This window comes from Rhopilema esculentum, chromosome 10 (genome assembly GCF_057945365.1).
Source record: "Rhopilema esculentum isolate cy_ngs chromosome 10, ASM5794536v1, whole genome shotgun sequence".
NCBI classification, from domain to species: Eukaryota; Metazoa; Cnidaria; class Scyphozoa; order Rhizostomeae; family Rhizostomatidae; genus Rhopilema; species Rhopilema esculentum.
The window spans coordinates 3,754,514-3,767,204 of NC_142824.1; the positions used below are offsets into that span (position 1 = coordinate 3,754,514).

The 12,691-nt window shown below is 38.4% G+C and overlaps 1 protein-coding gene across 3 annotated transcripts in view; it reads left to right on the forward strand.

Moving 5' to 3' along the window:
• The window catches only part of LOC135685923 (beta-1,3-galactosyltransferase 6), a 29,739-nt gene that overhangs the window by 7,262 nt on the left and 9,786 nt on the right, over positions 1–12,691 (forward strand). The window contains exon 1 of one of the 3 annotated variants that reach the window (XM_089111001.1): positions 11,763–12,045. The exons of 1 other annotated variant lie outside the window; for it this stretch is intronic. The gene's annotated coding sequence lies outside the window, so the exon portion shown is untranslated. Of the gene's footprint in view, positions 1–11,762; positions 12,046–12,691 lie in introns of those variants that run through there. One more of the 3 variants, XM_089110999.1, reaches the window with a different exon arrangement.

Here is a 12,691-nt window from a genome sequence, read left to right on the forward strand (position 1 = left end):
AATTTTCGCCGAATGGAAATGACCTGAGAAAAACATCAAGGATAAGTTCTAAGAATTTGTTCACAAACAATTCACCTTGAGGAACTCTAGTCAAAAGTTTGTAAGTTGGAATAGTTGATTAACTATGATGAAATGATAGTATCGTTACCTACGAGTTACGTTCAAAATAGGTTGCTAATAGTTAATGTCTAGAAGCACACAAAAAGAAGAATTACGAGAATACCAACCAACCTTTAGGCAAAGGTCCATTTCCGTTGAATTCTTCAGCTTTTCTATGAGAACTTGGTTGAAAGAGCGCAAATGTTCCTTGTCCTTTTCGACTTTGCACAACTTGTCTTCCAAAGAATGCATCGACTCCCTGAGCGTATCAATCTCGCCGCTGAAGTCATTTGCCCCATTGCTTTGCCTTCTACGCGAGGCTTTCGGCATTTTGAACGCGATTCAAAATACCACGATTCCGTCAAATCTTCTTTCTAAACCACCTTATATCACACTTGAATAAACTCTGACTAACTCAGAACGATTCTTGCGATGAAGTAGAAAGATGTTTCCTATGCCTTATCTTTAGTAGTAGTTACGCCGCGAAATTGTGACGTAAGATTAATTACAATCTAATTAATTGGGATCAATCCGAATATGAGACGTTATTTTGAAAGCGAGGCCGCTCCCGGAAATAAAATTATAAATGTAGGTCATAATAGCAGATCCCGAAAGGCGCATTGCTTTGTACTCCTAAGAAAAGATTATAGAACCTTGTAGAGGATTGATGACTACTTTAGCAACTCGCGTTATGTTAATTTTTTATAAGAAATCCAAAAAGAAAATTTCCCTTCTTTTTGCTGTCGGTTTTTGGTAACGAAAAATTGAGAAGACTTCAAAAATGTAATAAACTTCAAAGATCAACGGCGTCTTAAAAGATACTGACTATTTTGCCCATCACCATTTACATCTATTTCTTGTGGTTATTATTTTTACACTCTCAATGATTCTGCACCCATTGAGTATTGAGACTAAGCAGACAATAAACGTCTTACAGCCAGGGGTGTAGTACTAGGGGGCTCAGAGGGGTTCAGCCTCCTTGTTAATGCTCGAAATTGGCAAATTTCTATTTTTAATAATGTATTTCGCAACATTTTGTGCAAGAGCCCCCTTGTAGTTATGATAGCACTGCAACACTGCTTACAGCCAGCCATGTTTGATTTTTGTAATGCCAAAAATTCAAAATAATGAAAAGGTCTTTATACCTACTACCATGGAAAATTTTGTCAACATTTTGCCTATTTTTAGAGCATTTGGTTGCAAAAATCCCAGCTGTATGGGTGGAACAGAACCATGTCAATATTTTATTTTGCATCCCACTCCATCCCTTATAAATAATCGATTATGACAGTTGAAAAAAATTATACTATTTGCCTTCAGCACCAACACTGCCCCTTCTGCTTTGATCTTGTGCGGGCGTCCCTGACTGCTGCCGTAAATCCTTGAATTGGCCTCCCTCGATTTGTTTGCTTTTGCCATCTGGGGTTGCCTTTGGCGTTTTATTGAATAACCACAAAAATTCAGATTTTTGGTAATAATACTTTTTCATAAAGAAATTCTTACTAAAATAAACGAGGCATTTTATTAATGTCTTCCTAATGTCTACTTTAATTTTATGTAGGCCCCCTTGTATAAGCCCCTCTCAAATAACGCCCTCCAATCAAAAAATGTTAAAAACAAATAAGCCCCCAGAGGGGGCTAATTTGAGGATTTACGGCACATGTTTTCCTTGATTCTCTGACCTTTAAGAAGGCGGTTACGGGTTACGTATATCAAACTATGAAATGAAACATGTATGTAAAGTAAATATTTGTCTAGTTGAGTCGTAGTTTGTGACATATTTGTAGTGGTAGAAGAACTTAGTGAGCAGAAGGAAGAACGACATAAACACAGAAAAATAAATGAAGCATGAGCCCAAAGAGGGTACCTGTCGATAAAGGGTTAACGTTCATTTGATTGTTTGTGTTACTATTTATTTCCGATTGGAATCATTATGGGCGTTTACAGCGTTTGTAAATTTTTCAATGCTAGATTTTCAAGAACGCAGCTCAGGATTTCTCTAAATGTGATTGCTCCTAATTTTTAAAGGCTGTGGCCCTTAGAAGCCTCCCGGGGGCAGCATTCTCAATTTATAGGCTTTTTAGCAAGTGTTAAACTCTAATTTTAGGTTCATTGGGTTTAGTTACATTACATACCGTGAAGTTTGCATGTTGGTTTTAGTTCTGTTGTTTGCTACCATGCCATCTAAATTTCATGTTATTAGGCCCTGCCATCTGCTATTGTTGATGTCATCATTTTCTTGACAAACTTCGCACCATAGCAAAAGGTAACAAAGAACAGCATTTTGGCATTTACTCTAGCTTAGAGGCTGCTGATGTTACAAATAAACTACATCCAAATCGCCAAGTGTTGTTTAAATTCCACAGGATATATTCAAGAAACTATTAGTACTAGAATCATAAAATAATTAAGAATACTAATCCTCCTGAGTTTTGTTTCTTATAAAAAATGCATGTAGGGAATCACCAAAGGAGCTAACTAAAAGTCAGTGCAACCAGAAAAACAAGAAATATGAGCTTATCAATGGGCCCCAGGGAAAACGAAGGTTTCAAAAGGTAAAAAACAGCACAAAGGCAATCCCTTGGACTTCTTTTTGGGGACAACTGGTGACAATGTACAGTCAATTTTCACCACTCTCCATCGCAGCGGCGTTTGTTGGCAACTGAGCTTTCAAACGAGCTCTCTCGTCGCTTCTAGCTCTGATAACTAAACTAGCCCTGGCAAAAAAGGTTAGTTGCTGCCACAGACTCTGCGACTGCGAGTAATTTTCACTGAAAGGTCAAGAGTGGGAATAAATAGTATTAAAATGGTGTTGTAGTCGTAGGTTGCCGTTCAACACGATTGAGGAAAATTTATATAAATCCAACTCCACTTCATACTATTTACATTTACAACAAGACTATTTACAACGTTTATTTACAAGCATAGCATGATTATAGAACTCCCACTCTAACGACCTTACTAGTGAACACTAATCTCCAGCACTAACTCGACTCTAACTCGATCTGACTAATCATGCAAGAGCCGTCACCATTACTAATGACAACTTCTCAACAAATGGTGCTCCAAGATGAATTTTGTACTAAAGTCTATACCTAATAACCAGTGCAAAGTTTTCTGAGGAGTTCTTTGATGAGTAATATTCTTGGCCAAAGTAAAATCCCCTTTTGATATTTGTCCCACACCCCCCTGGTTATGACTCCTTTAAAAGGGCCCTGACCAGTGGCGGACTGGCTACCATTCGACCTACCGGGAAAAGCAAGCAAAAGGGCGCCAATAGGTGCTAAAGTTTATTAACTTTCGGGCTTGTAAAACGGGTCCGGAAAAACTTTGCCTTAGCTCATCAAAAAGTTATATATAAATTTTTGAAAGTTTTGCAACAAATCTTTGAAAAATACGAGGGGTGCCTCAGCACCTGCTAGCCTAATGACTGTGTTGCTCCTGCCTCTACGCTACAGTTACAAATAGTTTACAAAAGATATGATGCCAGAACATCAGCGTGAGGAATTATGATCAGGTATTGAACATGTGCTCAAAGCTGTAAACTTGTCCGAAAGCTGTAGCTGTAAACTTTGACAAATGAATTCTAAGAGATTCTGCTGTCATCCGTTTTGTGCAAATTGATGATTTTGTACATTCTGTATAAGAAACTGTGCGTAGACATGGTAAAAAGGATAAAAAAATTCTTAAGAAAAAGTACAGTCTTTATTACGGGACAAAAATTTGAAGAAGGATTAGGTAATGTTTATAGCTAGTTGTAAATTTGAAACCAGTTTTGTGAAAGCAGCCGGTTTAACTTTCCATTAATTTTTATAGAAGGTTCTTACATGAGGACATCAATCCTCAAAAAGTTCTTTAAAAAGTTTTTTGAAAAGTGGTCTCGTCAAGAGTTTTGGCTTCAGTTAGTCATAATTTCCTTTTGGTATAAAACTCCTGGTTTTAACGTACAAGCAAGATGCCTATGAGTTGTTAGCGTAACATACAAGCAAGGTGCAAAATAAAATAGCTTGCCACAGACAACACATTCAAAAAGTATTGTCCTCTATCATACTTAGAGCAATTTTCACTATCAAGGGATAGTTGATGGCCCAAAGAAAAAGGACTATTATTCAAGAGAGACAGCACAAGGAATGTACACATACTACGCAATCAAAAATCGGCAATATTTGATAAATCCCCTTCTCCCTAAACAACTATTTTTAACAAACTTTAACAAATAGCCATAATGACAGTTATACCCATAACGTTTGTGTAAGTGCCCCCTTTCCTTGCTATCTTTGTTTACGTAATATATGAACGTTCCCATACCCAACATTCTTCCCATACCCAACACATCGATACTTTTATCCAGTTACAACTATTGTGTTTAGAAGGAGCACAGAGTAGTGCTCAGTTAATTTTTCCAAAGTGTGAGCCCTCAGTTATTGAATATCAGGCACTAGGAATAATTTCCATTAGTCATAAGTCAAAAAACTAATATGGTTAGTCATAAGTCATTGGTTTCACAAAATTATTAGTCATTAGTCAGTTGGCAAACAGTCTGGCTAGTTAGCTAGTGAAATTCTCTAATACCTCCTCAACAGATATCGAATTAATGTATGGCGTACTTGCCTTAAAAAAAATACAAGCTAACCAGGTTTGCAGTGAGAGTAGGCTTTCTGACTGTTACCACATTTACTTCTATCAATAAAACAAAATATGAACAATTTTTCGCGCTACCAAATTTGAAAATTGCTTTGAAAAAAAGCAAACATTTTAACTATATTAAAATCTTCTGAACCTCTTCAGAGTATCGAATGTCAGAATTAGGGTCTGAAATGGAGGATAAATACCCATTTGTGGATCGAGTTTTCCATCTTGTTCTTTTGAACCATTTTTGACAATTTATACTCTGAGAAGTCATTTTCAAAATAAAATGTGTTTTTACAAGGTTTTCAGAAAATCTTGCAGAATTTGCTGATCAAAATTTTGTCTTCAATAAATTAACAATAGCAAAAATTGGGAAACTTTGCAATCGACTTTGATATTGCTCAACTTAACGGTGAAGCTAAACTTTTTATGCAAACGTACTTTGGACAGGAGGTAAATTGATGATTGTAATCAATTTTAGTTCTGCGCAAAGAATAGTTGCCTTTCGAAAATTTTCAAGTTTGTTAAAGAAATAACTTTGGGGCAGAGGGCGCACCGGGAAATTTATATTTTATTCTTTGTTTTATTATATAATATCCTATTCTACATTATATTCCAGTGCCGTCGAAACGAAATTCAAATTGGGGGGGGGGGGGTGCTGTGCTGCCCATCGTATACTTTCTAATTCATTACACTCTTTTAAATGATATATAATACAGCATTCCCCTCAAGTCTCCCTGCTTCCTACGGCTATGAAATTTGCTGACTTTTTCTTTGGCAACATTAAATCAGTCTCAGTGTTCCAGAGGCTGCAGGAGGAGCATGCTGAGTTTTTGGTGAAGAGGTTACACAAGTATTGAGGAGCCAAATAGCAGCACGACTTTGAAGTTTTTGTAACTGGTTGATGTCTGTAGACCCAGCACAACCCCAGACAGAACAACAGTGTCGAAAGTGGGGCTCCACAATACCAGTGTAAAGAGTTTTCAGACTTGCCATAGGCAGAAAGGATCTAGCATGTCTCAAAAAGCCGATCGCTCTTGAGACCTTGGTGGAACTGCCTTAATTTGCTCTTTCCCATCTAATGAGCAATCGATTTCCACTCCAAGGTACTTTGGCTTTTGAACTACTTCGAGCTCATTGTCACGTATCTTCAGTTCCAAGGCTTCATTTCGACTTCTAGCAGAGCTGCCTTTCTGCCTGGTAGAAAGGAGCATTGAATGAATTTTTGCCACATTCCATGAAAGCTTATTGCCTCGCAACCAAGTTTCCAATTTCTTGAGATCGCTATTCAGCTGAGTCAAACCGTGAGACTGGTGACAAAGACTAGTATCATCAGCATACATAATCACAGAGAAATCTTGGATGGCTCGTGGAAGATCATTGACATAGATGAGGAATAGAAGAGGGCCAAGGCATGAACCCTGTGGGACTCCCACTTTTATTTCCCTGACATTTGAATCAACACCATTAACCCTACAGAATTGTTAATAAGGTATCGTGATACAGCTCTGGGTGATAAGATATCATCTCGGGATAAGATACGGCTCTGCGTTCAAACGTAGAATGAGATACGGAGGTGCCCACCCCTCGTACCCTCTAAATGGACAAGGGTTGGGGATATTTCCAAGGAATAAAGCTCATCTCGTTGCAAGCCTAAAGGCCGGTTTCCACTTGATTCGCTCTGGTCGCGCGACTAAGCGAATGCACATTTGAGCATGCGCAAGTCAAACTTCCTCATTCGCTAGGAAAGCGAGACCGTTCGCTGAGTAGTTCTTCTCAGATGAGCCAAGTTGAACTACTGAGCGACTGGTCGCGTTCGCCGATTCGCTGGATTTTTTATTCGCTTTTGCCAAAGTCGCGCGACCAGGGCGAATGAAGTGGAAACCGGCCTCCCGGGGGGGGGAGGGGTGCTCCTATAATGGCCTGACAGGGGGTCCGGTGAAGGTCAAAGAGAGCCAACGCTAAAATTTGAGAAAATTACCCTCAAATAGTACTACTTTTTGACAAAACCACTCAAACGGTTGCATAAAAACCAAAATTATTTCATTGGTAGTATCCATTTCTTTGTGCTCTCCTGGTCCTTTTTTGACAAATTTCTTCATAATTGATTGTTACTGTTTCTGGAAAGATAAATCTTGTTCTTTATCTATAACAAATCGCAAGCTAAACTGAGCAGTTCAGTAATTATCGAAAATGGGCCATTTGGTAGCCAAGACCCTCAAACGGACTGGACCCCCTTGTCAGGCCTTAATGGGAGTACCCCCCCCCACTGGGACCGGCCTTAAGTTATTGTTGCTCATTTTAACATACCTTGCTTGATCATCTCCATTGGCAGGGGCGTTATTGATAGGCTGGACACCGGGAAATTTCCCGATGGGCCTCTTTCAAGTGAGTTTGTAAAACCCATGACAAACAGGCCTCTGTGGAAGAGATGCGTGGAATATGAACAGGGCCGCCGAGAGAGGGCAAGCAAGGGCAAACTGCTCCAGTGCCTTGAGGTCTAGATGGCCTTTTATAGCAAGGAAATTCCAATTTAAGGGAGCAGCGTTGGTAACGCTCGGGGTCAATTAGAGAACGAGGTCAAATGGAGAAATCGGGGTCATATAGGGAAATCGTTAATAACTCCAAAAATTGGACTTAAAACAAATCGCAGAATCGGATTTGGCACGCTTTAATCTACCTTTTCGAAGCTTTTTTAATTCAACTACGGTAATTTTAGCATTATAAATCGCAATGTTTTTCTTCTATGTTAGCTTGAGGCGTGGCTCCTCCGTAGCTACGGGAGCAAATAGACAAAATTCGATAAAAAAGCATCGTTTAAATTCAAAATAAAAAGCAAAAGGAAGAAAGTGCAAAGAAAAATACACACTCTCTTCATATCAATTCAAATTTCAAACATCCTGCACCGAGGTTACAAGATTTCTCGAAATAAATCAGCTGAGTGTTCGACGCGCTCGGGGTCAAATAGGGAAATCGCCATTTGGGGCAAATAGGGAAATCTTCAACAACAGCAAGGAAAAAACACGAAACAGATAACTAACTTCATTTCTGCACGTAAAATCACCCAATCTATTGTTTGAACTATTTAGCTTGTTAGAAATCAAGGTATATCACTAGATAAATTCATATCAGACAATGAATCACACAAATTTAGGCCCTTGTTTACAGAGAGCTCTCCTTCGCAGTTTCGGGGTCAAATAGGAAAACAGCTACCGGCGAGAGAGGGAGAGACACCTTGTCATAGCTGGGATAAATAGGGAGAAAATTCAATTAACACCTTTAAAATCCGCTTTTTGGCCCGACTTTGATGTATGCTAGGTGGTATTTTTTCACTTACATTGTCGATGTAAATCTTGTCAGAAAATTTGTTTACTTACATTGACATTTTCAATAAGTTCCATCAATGTAGGAAAGTTTTCAGAATTGCAGCTTTTTCCTACTTTCATGTTTATATTTATACAATATGCGATTTTCAGGTGAAAGTTCCAAGACAGGACTATACTTGTTGTCTCTATTTTTCAAACACAGGTATACCATTGAAGATATTACGTTTTCAGATATCATATTTTCAGAATTTTACTCCATGACAGCGTTATGAAATTTTCTTTGGCAAACGCATCTTCTCATTTTCCTCCAAGGTAAACCTCCGGAAAATGTAAGATATCAAATAAAAATACCCAATTTAAAGACATTTTTAATTGCCATCAAAAATCTTCTATACTTTCTATCTTCAGTTTGTATACGGTGAAAATACGACATATTTATGTATTGACATTTTTCGATGGGATAATTCACTTCTCAATAAAAATTTGTTGCGGATGATTTTTTAGGAGTGTATTTGATGTTAGCCTGTGTCCCAGACCCCTAACTTAGGGGTCTGGGACTCGACTAATTTAATGTCAGCTTCTTTTTGAAAAACTTAGAAAAGGCTTACTTCAGTGTGGAGTATAGAAACATTTTAATTTGACATTTTTTGCCTGAGTTGGATTTTTTTAAGCCTTCTCGATAATCCTTGTGTGACATGGATTCATCCCAGTTTTTCAATGGTCTTAATGACGTTCTTCTGCTTACTAAATTGGGTGCATATAGATTTAGTTAAAATGCCATACAAATAGCAAATAGCTAGAAGGCAGCAATTCAAAGTTAATGGCTTGCCCAGTTAGAAATTAAAACAAAGTGTGCGTTGATCTTGCTTTCGCAAATTTTCCGCTTGTTCTTAAAAGGTCTAGTAAAATCTTATCATTATAATACCAGGCCCGGGTTTTTGGAAAGGAAGGCAAAAAAAGCAGAGCCACAAAATCTCTGGCAGATTTACCACTGCATCTCAAATGAACCTTCAATGATTAAAGAATTTAAAGAAATTCACGTATATGGTTTATTGTAAATTTAGTGTATAGTTAGTGTTTTAATATAATTATTTTACTTGTAGTAACAATGGTCCTAATAAGGCAGCTTAGTGGAATACAACTCGAGCCTTAAACAAAATAATTATTTTCAGTATTATGCTCATTTTATACCTCTAAACAGCAATGAGGGTTTCCCGGAATCCCTGTATAATTACAAGGGAATGAGGGTTTCCTGGGAAAATGGATATTGGCGCCTATGTTTACATTAAGCGACGGATTTAAGCAACAATGATTGTGGGTTGTTAGACACTAATTCGATTGTAGTGCCACACCCTTCAGGTCACTGGTAAATGATGGAAACACCAGTTTTTACAACTTGGTGTTTATCTTTAAGGTTTAGAAGATAAGAAGCAGTGGCGTAGCCAGTGTTGGAAGATTTGAGGGGAAAAGAGGAGACAATTTTTGCTGCCCACACCCTTGAGAATTTGGGAAAGCACCCAATTTTGTAAAGGCGTTTGGAAAAGCAATGACTTTTTATTTGGCAATGGTTGGCTAATCAAACACAATAACCGTCATATGTAGCTTTTTGTGGCTGACCCCGTTCTACAACTGTCTTTTTCCTTCACAATTCTTCTTACGTTTATATTCTGAGACCCCGTTTACACTGTCCCGGGACAATTTTGTACCGTTACGGTTCGCAAGTGTTTACACTGTCGCGGTTCCAAATTGTTTCGTTTAGCCGTTCCGTTTACACTGTACCGGTACAGTGTAATGGCTTCAGAATTTAATGGCAGAACATTGTTTAGAAGAAGCTGTATTTAGTCAACCAAGGCTTTTATTTTGCCGCCGAAGTCAACAATCGAATTTTTATTGAGAGTTAAAATGCAGTGGAAGGCCGATAAAAACTTTACTTGGACGAACGACAAGGTGGCTTTAATTTTCAGTGTTATTTTAGACTACAAAACTGCAAAGTCCAATCAAGGCTTGGACTGGGAAACAATACAAGCCTTTTCTGTGGTTGTCTTTTCTTCAGAATTTCCTTTTCTTCAGAATTTGACAACGTAGTTACGCCACAATCAAAGCCTCGATTACCTCAAACAGCCATGCAAAAGACCTCTTTGTGAATCCGTGACAAAATCGTCTCGGATAGGTGTTTACACTGTCCCGTTCAAAAACGGAACCGTGACGGTACAAAATTCGTTCGCTTTCAAAGCAGGGTCCAAACTGTTCCGGATAGCAGAGCAAAATCGTCACGGTTCCACAGTGCTAGTGTAAACGGAAGGGCGAACCGCGACAGTTTTGTCACGGTTCCAAACTTGCACGGGACAGTGTAAACGGATTGTATAAGGCGAGAAAGCTCTCCGTGTAAAAACTTGTTTTTCCAAAAACTTGTTTTTGGAAAAAACTTGATTTTGAAAACTTGTTTTTCTAAAAACTTGTTTTTATAAAAACTTGTTTTTCCAAAGATTTTCCAAAACTGACAAACAATATTCAAGAGTTTCAAATTAAGTCTGTTCTCCTTGAAGCAAAATTTGCAAAATCCCCGACAAGCATTTCAGAATTCAGTTTTTTAAGGATTGAAGCGCTTTAGGATTTTAGTTTCTCTTTTATCGGAACGTAGTGGAACGTTTCTATATTAAACCTATAACTAGAGTAAATTGTCAAATATTCTGTGGAGGTACAAAGAAGGGTCCCCTGCGTGTGAAGTGAGCAAAAAAATTTGCGATACACCGGTTAGATAAGCTTAAAATACATTTCAGAATCTACTTTACAATCGTTTGCTTAAAGTCTTCAAAAACGTTTTAATTTTGTCTGAAATGTAAACTCCCCCTCCCTGAGGTACTAATTTTATTGCAGATTTGCACTTCTCTCATACACCAACTTTATGGCCCTTGCTCCCTTTGCTAAGCTACTGATAAGAAGATAAAAAGTAATATATTTGCGTTACTTTGTTACTATTTACTGCCAAAAAGGACTCAGAAATATGGGGGGGGGGGGGGGTGTTGCACCCCCCGCACATCTCCTGCGAAATCCGTCCCTGTATACATTGCAAGCTTTCGAAAAGTATAACAGATGTAGCAACTAGATCTCTTTCAACGATTGTTTCCAAATTGAGATATCAAACTTGTGAACAACGTCAAATGCCTAAGGGTTTTAGTGGGTCAAGAAATTAAATGGAAAAGATCTCAGAAAAGATCTTAAGATGTCAGTCCAATTTTTGGAGTTACTAACGATTTCCCTATATGACCCCAATTTCCCTATTTGACCCCGATTTCCCTATTTGACCCCGTTCCCTATTTGACCCCGAGCGCTACCAACGCTGCTCACAATATTGAATTTGTTCCACATTTTTTGGAGTCTGGTTAGAGAAAAGGGAATACACCCCAACAAAAAAAAACAAACGAACCTTTAAAGGCAGTGTGTCGCGCTGTTCATTTTGTTGAAATTCGAGGGTCCTCGAAATTAGAGAAACGTGACAAATTAGAACAACTCATCGTTAGCATACATACATACATACATACATACATACATTATTTATTTTGTAAAGCAGGTCAGAAGTAGCAAGTTGTCAGCATAAAGCTGATGTGGACCTGCATCATTAGGCGCCCTTAGTTACGAAATTAAGACTCACTGAAATAGAAATTTCGATAAACCAATGAACGGCGCGACGTACTGCCTTTAGAGATGATAAAGCAGGCATCTTTTTAATTTTTCGTAGATGCATGGTTTCCAGCTAAGTACCAATTTCAGTAACCTGTGGTTTGTGATAGGATATGTAAAACAAATTGATTGGTTCCTGCCTAGTGTTCTTTAAACAATAGCTGTTGTTTCCTGTGAGCAGTTTTCAATTTGTTGATCGGCACGCAGGCCATTTACGTCTCTGTTTGCCTTGGTCTCGCGTTTGTGACCGTGAATGTGATCTGGTTACAATGGTAGATACAATCTTTTGATGGCAGTGATGAAAGTCAGGGTAAGGTTTTTATTCACCTCAATTATTTTTATTGTACTAAAATTCAAATTCATTTCATTTGGCTGCTAGAAGGAAGAGGCTATATATTTTGCGAAAATTATTGATGCCGCAGTCGAAGTCGCGGACGCGGATTTCACCTAGAAAAGATGTAGGCCTTGCGAGGACAGAAGACGTAAAATACTATTAAAACAACACACCAAACACAGTACGATGGATTTACCCTTATCGACTTTAGCTGCCCTCAGGGGCGGCGCGGAGTGATATAAAGTTGCTATTACCACAAATATATGTACCCTGTGAGTTCTTTACTAGAGAGTTTTTAAAGTGAAGCCACTGATCTATTCCTTTGAAATACTGGGTCTACGCATAGGCTGATAGCCTTTGTGAAAGGTGGCTACACTTTGGGGCCGATAGACTCCTGCGGCTCTTTGCCATCTGGCAAAGCCCCTTGCTATTAAAGGTGAACTGTGTTATAGCAAAGAGAGCGTATTAGTCTCCCCGTGAGAAGTTTGTCTGAAAGTTTGTAAAAGCAGCATAATAGCCTCATCCTCTATAACTAAAAATGCCAGAAATAATATGTATTTTATGTCTGAATCACCTTAAGTCAAAATTTATCTGAATCGGCTTTTTACTAACTTCAACATCG